Source organism: Giraffa tippelskirchi, chromosome 11 (genome assembly GCF_054371585.1).
Source record: "Giraffa tippelskirchi isolate mGirTip1 chromosome 11, T2T-mGirTip1v1.2.pri, whole genome shotgun sequence".
Lineage (NCBI taxonomy): Eukaryota > Metazoa > Chordata > Mammalia > Artiodactyla > Giraffidae > Giraffa > Giraffa tippelskirchi.
The window spans coordinates 119,745,414-119,753,609 of NC_137285.1; the positions used below are offsets into that span (position 1 = coordinate 119,745,414).

General features: G+C 35.6%; 1 protein-coding gene across 1 annotated transcript in view; it reads right to left on the reverse strand.

The window, feature by feature from the left end:
- OR10A4 (olfactory receptor family 10 subfamily A member 4) overlaps positions 1 to 848 on the reverse strand; it is a 44,693-nt gene extending 43,845 nt beyond the window's left edge. Inside the window, exon 1 of the mRNA XM_081540909.1 lies at positions 763 to 848. The gene's annotated coding sequence lies outside the window, so the exon portion shown is untranslated. The remainder of the gene's footprint in view (positions 1 to 762) is intronic.
- Between the last annotated feature and the right edge of the window lie 7,348 nt (positions 849 to 8,196).

Consider the following 8,196-nt stretch of genomic DNA (forward strand, 5'->3'; position numbering starts at 1 on the left):
CTCAAGAACTCAAGTGTTTCTAATTTAAACCAATAATCAGAGCCTTAGACAAATATTTCACTTATAAACGTATTCAGTGTTGTATCTCTGTAGTGTCAGAACAGGAAACAATCACTAATGAATAACTGACTAATGACCTAAGACTTCAGAAAATACCATGTAATCATCTAAGCCTTTTTTGAAGAAATGCTATTGAATAACATCCATGACATAATATTAAAATTAAAAAAACAAGAATAAATGTGTACATGTAAGATTCCAACTTTGTAAATAAGAAAAAAATAGGAAAAACAACTGAAAGAATATGCCAGTTTTAGCAAAAATCACATTTATGTGGTGGGGAAAGGAATGAGTTACTTCCTAATTTTATTTTCTGATTACTCAAGCACTCAACAGTGAGCTACATTTTGTTATGTAACAGCAATAAAGCAATAATGATAAAAATGAAAACGATGACTGTATGTTGTTACTATTTGCTGAATATATAATAGAATTATGCTAGTATTTTTACTTTTTTAATAGTCTTCTCCACAACAACTGTCTGATTTTGATGCTATTATTATTCTCCCTACATTGCTAATGGATGAACTGAAGTTTGGAGAGGTTAAGTAATTTCCTAGTTAAGGAATTTGGTAAATTGTTTGCACAGCAGGACAATGCAGGTCCTGCAATTAGAACCATAATGAAAAAAAAATAGTAAAAGCAACACGGGTTTTCAACAAGGCCTACATTTTGAACACAGAATACATTTTAGGTTCTCACCTTTTGTCTTTCATCATCAGCTTTTTTGCACTTATGGATGAATTACTTCCTTTCATGATTCTATACAGAGGTTGGTAATTTTTTTTCTACAAAAGGACAGACATAAAATATTTTAGGATTTATGGATCATGTGATCTCAGTTGCAACTACACAACATCTAAACTAATGCACACATGCAAAATACTGAATCTATATTATAATGTGCTGTGCTTAGTCACTCAGTTGTGTCTGACTCGGTGTGATCCTAGGGCCTGTAGCCTGCTAGGCTCCTCTGTCCATGGGATTCACCAGGCAAGAATGCTGGAGTGGATTGCCATGCCCTTCTCCAGAGGATCTTCCTGACCCAGGGATCAAATCCAGGTCTCTACCACTAACACCACCTGGGAAGCCCATACAAACGACAGGTACACAAATATATACAAAACCTAAATGAATGAGCATATCCGAATACCGATTTTATTTATCAAAATTTGAATTTCATATAATTTTCAGATGCCATGAACTATTATCCTTCTTTTGATTTTTTTTTTATCATTTAAAAAATTTAAAACCCATTTTTAGCCCATGGGCCATATAAAACAGGAGGCTAGCTGGAAGTTTGCCAGTCCTGCTCTGTATCTTTTCACACAACTTCACTTGTTGGCACACCTGCCTCCTTTATCCAGCTGACCTCTTCCTTCTCTTTTTTAAAACTCAGGTATGTTTTTCCTGTGCTGCTTCCAGATGGGGTTATTCCTGGCTTTAAAAATAATTATTTTTAATTTTCCATTTTAATTATCTGTTGAATCAGAATTTCCTGGTTTAATTTGTAAACTCTTTCAGACGAGGAACTGATTACTGCTTAATAGAATAAGCCCAATGCAAATCCAGATTGAGCTATTTATGATAAATGAATACAAGAATTTCAGAAAGTTCATCATTCCTTGAGTTTTCATTAGATTTCATGTCCACTCACATTCTTCTACTGAAAGTGACTTTCACCAGAAGTTTCATTTCATGACAAAACATAGTGAGTGGTTCTGGTGGAGAAGGACTGGGAAGGAGAAGGGAGGAGAGATGAAATGGACTATTGGTTTTCCCATAGAATTTCTGGAAACTGCTGGGCAGAAGAGATGACAGACCGTCTTGACGGAAGACACTGCAGAACCTTCTGGTACATGGTCAATGCACAGACTCCTTGCCAGACCCTCCAGAACTTCCATAGAAACATTCTTCTTTCTTTCCTAATTTTATTTTTTATTGGTGTATAGTTGCTTTACAATGTTATGTTAGTTTCTGCTGTACAGCAAAGTGAATCAGTCACATACATCCCCTCTTCCTTGTATTTCCTTCCCATTTAGGTCACCTCAGAGCATTGAGTTCCCTGTGCTATACAGTTAGTTCTTATTAGCTATGTGTTTTATACATAGTAGTGTAGATATGCTAATCCCAATCTCCCAATCCATCCCATTCCCCTTCCCCCTTGGTATCCATATGTTTGTTCTTTACATCTGTGTCTCTATTTTTGCTTTGAAGATAAGTTCATCTATACCATATTCTAGATTCCACATATATGCATTAAGAGACAATATTTGCTTTTCTCTTTCTTGCTTACTTCACTCTATATGACAGTCTCTAGGCCTTCTGTTAATCATTGACTGACTGCCCTGGGAGGAGGAACTCATTTTTCTGGAGTTTCTGCAGTCTTAGAATTGTGCTAAAGAATAGCACGCTCTGCCTCATGAATGTTACACTGAGGCAAGTATTCCTTGAGTTAATTAGAGGAAAGTCCAGAGTTGGAGGAGGTATATGTCCTGTCAAAGCTTCAGAGATTGGAATTTTTCTGAACCAGAAAGATTTAGAGTCACAGTTGGACAATAACTTGGGTAATCTGAATCTTCTTGTGGTCTCAGATGTTACTTTATGACAAAAAATGGAAAATCAAGGCTCAGGGAGGCAAAAAACAGATACGATTTTTCTGGTGTGGACACAGGAATACAATTCCGGCGTTCCACCAAACCTTGCCTAGCTGAGTACCTGAACCTTGAGACCAGCCTGGGTTGATTTGGCCCATGATGAGATCCTTACCTGTGCCCAGTAGGGAGATCTGCCTTGTTCAGCACTGCCTGATACCTATGCTTCATGCAGGCTCCTGAGAGTTTGACGAACTCTGGCTCTGCTGTCAGAAGAACCAGAAAAAGTACCAGGGAGGTCCTACTCCTTTTCCTGGATGAGCCATTAATGACTAGACCTGAAGCCAGATCACTGCAGCCTTCTCTGTGTCAGATGTGAGTGAGCATTGGCCCTGCTCCCAGTCCTGACTGAGGAGATCTGTTCCCAGCTGTGCCTCTTTTGTCCTCAGGGCCAGATGAAGGGCTAGCACCTGCATTTTCCCCCAGGTGTTTCTGTATCAGCTTAGTTCCTCTTCCTGCCCTTCCTCAAGAGTACCTGACCTTTCTTGACTTCACTGTCCTTTGGGACCCTAAGGAATGTCAGATACCAATAGGATGAAGTTCAAGAAAGGAAAACCATTCTCTAGGAGTGTGATATTATGTAGAGAAAAGCATAAATGTTTTGGATTCTAAGCGACCTAAATTTAATCCCAGCACTAGAAATCTCTGGTTTGCGATGCCTAGCAATTTTATTAAACTCTCTGAGTTTCCATTTCCATACTGCTGAGACAAAGATAACATGCTTATTTTACAGAGTTGGTATGACAGGATGGGATATATAAAAAAGGATTTTTATGTATTCCATTACAGCATGTGTGTGTGTGTGTGTGTGTGTGAGCTTAATCACTAAGTCATATCTGCCTCTCTGCGACTCCATGGACTGTAGCCCACCAGGTTCCTCTGTCCATGGGATTTTCCAGGCAAGAATACTGGAGTGGGTTTGCATTTGCTGCTCCAGAGATCTGCCCAACCCAGGGATCAAACCTGGGTCTCCTGCATTCTAGGTGGATTCTTTACTACTGAGCCACCTGGGAAGCCCTATTATAACATATGTATTACTATATCATGAATATCATGTTATAATAAACTTCCAACCTTCCCAATGGCCAGTAATTGTTTATTAACAAATATCGACTAATTACTACATGCCAGGCATTGTTCTAGACCCTTAGAAAGAGAAATGAACAACAACAAAAATTCCCTGTGCTCATATAGCTTACATTTGAATGCAGAAATCCAGGCATTGAACAAATGAACAATTAAGCACTTAAGATTAAGTAGTTGCTATACATAAATTCAGGATGGAAGAGATAGAAAACTGCTGAAAGAAAGGACTTCTCTATCATAGGATCTTTTTGTCTTTTTGCTAATAGTAGGCTAGTCATTGTTAAGGCAGTCATATAAGCAGAAGATATAAGCCCTTGTCCAAAAGTTGATCAAGTTAATTGAGGCTACTGGTTTTGAAACGTCTAGAGAGCAGTACAGGATAGAGCTGGTGATTCAGGCTTCAAGAGTCATACAGTTTTAGGTCATAGGAAAGATTAAATTATTTCTTATTATAGTAAAATTATTAACAGTTAAATAATGTACAAACTATTTTAACTCTATTAATAGGTGATGGATTAAAAATTATAGATTTCCCATTGCAATACTATTTTTCTGTGAATATATTAAGTTAATGTGGAACAAACTCCACGATAAAATTTTATTTGAAATAAAGCCATTTCAAATGAAGGACATGATATAAACATTACAAAAACTATAATATATATATATATTTTATAGAACTAACATTACACATATATACATATAAAATATGTAAATAGTAAATTGCTAGAAAGATACACAAGGAATTAATTATAATTGTTTCCTTGGTACAGGAAAGTGGGAAAGCACAGAGGTGAACCCTGAGAAGGAAATCTTTTTATTGTATATTATTTTGTACTTAATTTTATTGTGTACATTTATTTAAATTTTAATAAAAAATACTTGAAATAATACTCTAGTTTTATCTCATCCCTCAACTATCAATTCCTAGTCTTATGATCTAGACAAAGATACTAAAATTACTCAATGTCCCAATACCTGTTGTGAAGAGGAAATAAGTTTAAGTACAGAAAACCTGATAAACCTAGGTGAATGTCATGTTAGGCAGGTTTCATCAAGATACTACCTGATCTGAGACTTGAATGTTTCCATTAGGTGAGGAAGGAGCATTCCAGTTGACTATATGATGATCAACATCATTATCATTCCACAATACTATTTCTGCAATCATTGATTTAGAATCTTTGTACTAATTCTTTTGCTTTGAGTATTTTCTCCTTTTTATTTTTATTTGGTTAACTCCCGCACAATTTTCTTATATCACTCTAAATATTACTTCCTCAGTGAGGTCTTCTCTGAATCATGCTTATAAATTAGGGCTCCCTCCTTTTATTCTTTCTCCAGAGCAATATACCTTTTCCTTCATAGCAATGATATAAATTTGTAATTATTATTTGTGTAGTTCTTTCTTTAATGCTTTTCCTCTCCACTGGACTGTAATGTCCCTGAGGCAAGCACTCTGTTTTGCTCATCCTTGTAAATTCAGTACTTATTAGTGAGTGTAAAGCAGGAATGAGAAGTGCTCAGAAGCAATGAGAATACCGAGGAGACTCATGATAATAATTTAGAAATGAGGGCCTGGCTAGTGTCATATAATGGTGTATAATGGCATTGGCAATGAAAATGTGAATTGAGTCAAGGTTTGAGCAAGAAGACTTTTGCCAAGGAAGAAGGAGCAGGATTAGGAGACTGGCTGAACTCTTCTATGATAGCCTTTATTGACATGCAGAATTACAACATGGTACTGCACTCTGCATGGCACTTTTTTATTCTGTAGCTGTTTGTGTGTTTGTCTCACAGCCAGGAGCTCTGAGAGGGCAGCACCTGGTTTACTGTTACACCAAAATCAGTCTGTGAATATCCACTGATTAAATGAAAGAAAATGTCAACAAATGATGAGGTCAAAAAGAAGGATAATTAAAAAGAAAAAGTTTTTTAAGATTTGGACATTCTTTGGGAGGATGGTGCTAGATATATGCTTTGACACCCAAGCAGAGATGTCTTGGATTTAGCCGTAAACCTGGAATTCACATTTCAGTGAGAGGTCAGAACTAGTGAAACAATTTAGGATTTATACATTTAATCATTGATTTATTAACCAAGTACCCATTGTATTCCAGGCATTGGGCTAGGCCTTTGTAATGCAAGCATGAATGATGAACTGTCCTTACTGTGTCCTCTATGCATGTGAAAAATACAGTTGTGATATTTAATGCTTAACAGTGCTAACTTATTAACTTTGTGCTAACTGAGCTTAACACATGCTAGATGCCACATGTGTTCAAAAGAGAGTGAACTTGGATTTGCTTAGAGGAATCTGAGAGAGATTAACAGAAAACACTGGAGTTTATTCTTAAATGATATGTAGACACTAATTTGATATGAGAATTATAGTATGGTGTCTTTTAATATCATTTTGGACTAGTTTATTTTAGTGTTGCTCAATTGTTTTATGTTATTACTGAATTTCTTTCTACTTGTCCTACTTGTTAATGAGAAATGAGTATAGAAATCTGTCACTGTATATGGATTTATCTATTTTTCATTTCACCTTTACCATTTTTTCCTCTATATTTTGAAGCACTAGTCAGCTGATTACACATTTAGGCTGATTATGGTTACTTGGTGAATTGTCCTCTTTGCCATTACAATTTATGCCTTTTTATCACTGGAAATACTAATGAACAGAAGGCATGAATCACAGGAACAGATCAATAATTGCAGGAAAAATAAACAAAATTTCAGGGATTTTGACCCACTATTCTACTGTTGGGATTTTATCTCAATATGGTGGCTGAAGAGGACTTTTAAAAAAAAACTTAAAATGTTCACCACATTACTGTTTATACTGGAATACAGGTAACCATGAATTATGGAGAACAGAAAGCATATAGATTAAGTAATGGTGCTTACACATGGTGACATGTTTTATAGCCCTTAAATATTATTCTAACAAATACTTGTCACAATGTGAAAATAAATGTTTATGACTGATATTAGGAGCTTTGTATTCATTACCCAGCTTAATCCTTACAACAACTCTATGCGAAGTTAACCACGATTACCTGTTTTTAGAAAAGAAAACTGCTTTATCTACCCTAATAACTTGTTGGGTGCCTAATCTGTTAACCTCAGTTATGACATTAAGTGATAAAAATAATTACAAAAATGTGCATGCAGTATGTCTATAATTGTCAGAGATTATTAGAAGTAAGTTCATAAAGGTATTCAGATGAGGTAATTGCTAAGAACCAAAACCTACATATGAATCTGCAATATGCTTGGGCTCTCATAAACACATTATTAATATCTAGTCTTAAAAAACCTATAGGATAGATATGATTATTATTTGCATAATTTTACAGATGAGGAAAAAGGCATGAAGAGTTATTGACTTTCCTCTGTTCACCCAACTAATAAATGGCAGAGTGTAATATGAACACAGGCTAAGCCCCTTTATGTTGTATAATATTTCATTATTTCAGGATTTCATAATTTTTCTTTCATAATTTCAAATGTTGATGAAATGATAAACTTCTGAACGCGATAATTGTGTTTTATGGTCTTTTGTACTTTCATATCAACATATGCAAAGGTTGAAAATTAAAAGGCACTAAAGTTAGCAAAGCATAACAGAGTTGTTAATAAGACATATAGGAACAGCTAGGATCCATTGCAAGCCTTGAAGAAAGCAACACCATGCCTGAAATTAAGTTTGTGAAAATTTGGAACTACTTCAACAAAGCTTAAAAACCTCAATATAGAACAAAAGTGAAAATTGGAAACTCTACCCATTCTGTCTCAGAAAAATAGCCTAAAAGGAGGTGACTAAGGACATTGGAGTTATGAAAGGATAGTCATGGGGATTAGTGATCCACTTTTCTCTACCATGCTAAATACAAACAAATTTAAAGCCAAAACTGCCTCAGGTGTGTGAAATGAAATGAATAAATGGGACAAATAATGCATGGGGGATTTATGGCCTTTATTTCTACTGATGGAGTCAGTCTTGCAGAAAACAAAATAAAGTATCAAGAAGACTCTTACATCCCCAAAATCACATTATAAGCAGTTTCACACTGTCCCCAGTGTATGTCACATTGGTGCACATTAGCAAAGTAAATACCTAGATATATTGGTAATAGAAGTTTCAAAATAGCATTTGTACCAGTAAGATAAGGAATGTTAAGTCCATATTGGGCAAAGAGAGGCAAATGGCACATAATAATGATAGGTGTAATATACCTCTGTGCTCCTTCCCTCCACTGGTCTTTTCAACAGCCATTTCAGCAGCTGGGTTTTGTCCCAGAAAAGATGAAAACAGAGGCAGAGAGGAATCCCAAACATGGAATTGATTGTTCCTCACTTAATAAACTTTAATTCCACCTCAAAATGT